Raw genomic sequence first — 642 nt, forward strand, 5'->3', positions numbered from 1 at the left:
CCGCCGGGGCGGGGCTGGCAGCACGTCTGCACGGAGCAAAAGCGAAAGTCTCCCGGTGCCCGGGCCGATCCAGGCCAGCCCGACTCGGGCGAGGAGAGGAAAGCAAAGTCCGGTCCCGCGGCCGCGGCCGCGCCCCGGCAAGAGCCAGCGCGGCCGCCGGGCTCGGGGTGTGGCAGGCTCGGCGTGCCAAGCCTGGATCTGCCCCAGGAGCTGGAAGCAGATCCCCGTGCAACAGCGGGCTCGCCCCGCAGTGCCGCTCCCTGATCTCCGTTTGCCCTGGCCGCGGGGCTGCTGTTCCGCCCGCCTGGGGCACGTGGCCAGCTCCCCCGCTCCTCCGCGGCGCCCCGCCACGCTGCTCCGCGCAGCGCCCGTGGCTGCCTAAGCATTGGCGGTGGGGGCCAAGCACCGTGTCCCCCCCCGGGTGACACAAGTGCTACAGTGCACGGCTCCCCTGCGGCTGGATGAGCCCCCGGCCCTGCTGCACAGCACACCTGGCACTGGGGCCCCTTGCTGGGCCACGTGAAGCCGGGCTGCCTTGGGGGTAGGACAGGACAGAAGGGAGCCCTCGTGGTGGCCAGCAGCTCGGTTCCTGGGGGTCCCTCGCACAGGCCATGCGGGTGCGCGGCCAGCTTGCAGCTGATG

Source organism: Gavialis gangeticus, unplaced genomic scaffold (assembly GCF_001723915.1).
Source record: "Gavialis gangeticus isolate Ggan-Ray unplaced genomic scaffold, GavGan_comp1, whole genome shotgun sequence".
NCBI lineage: Eukaryota > Metazoa > Chordata > Crocodylia > Gavialidae > Gavialis > Gavialis gangeticus.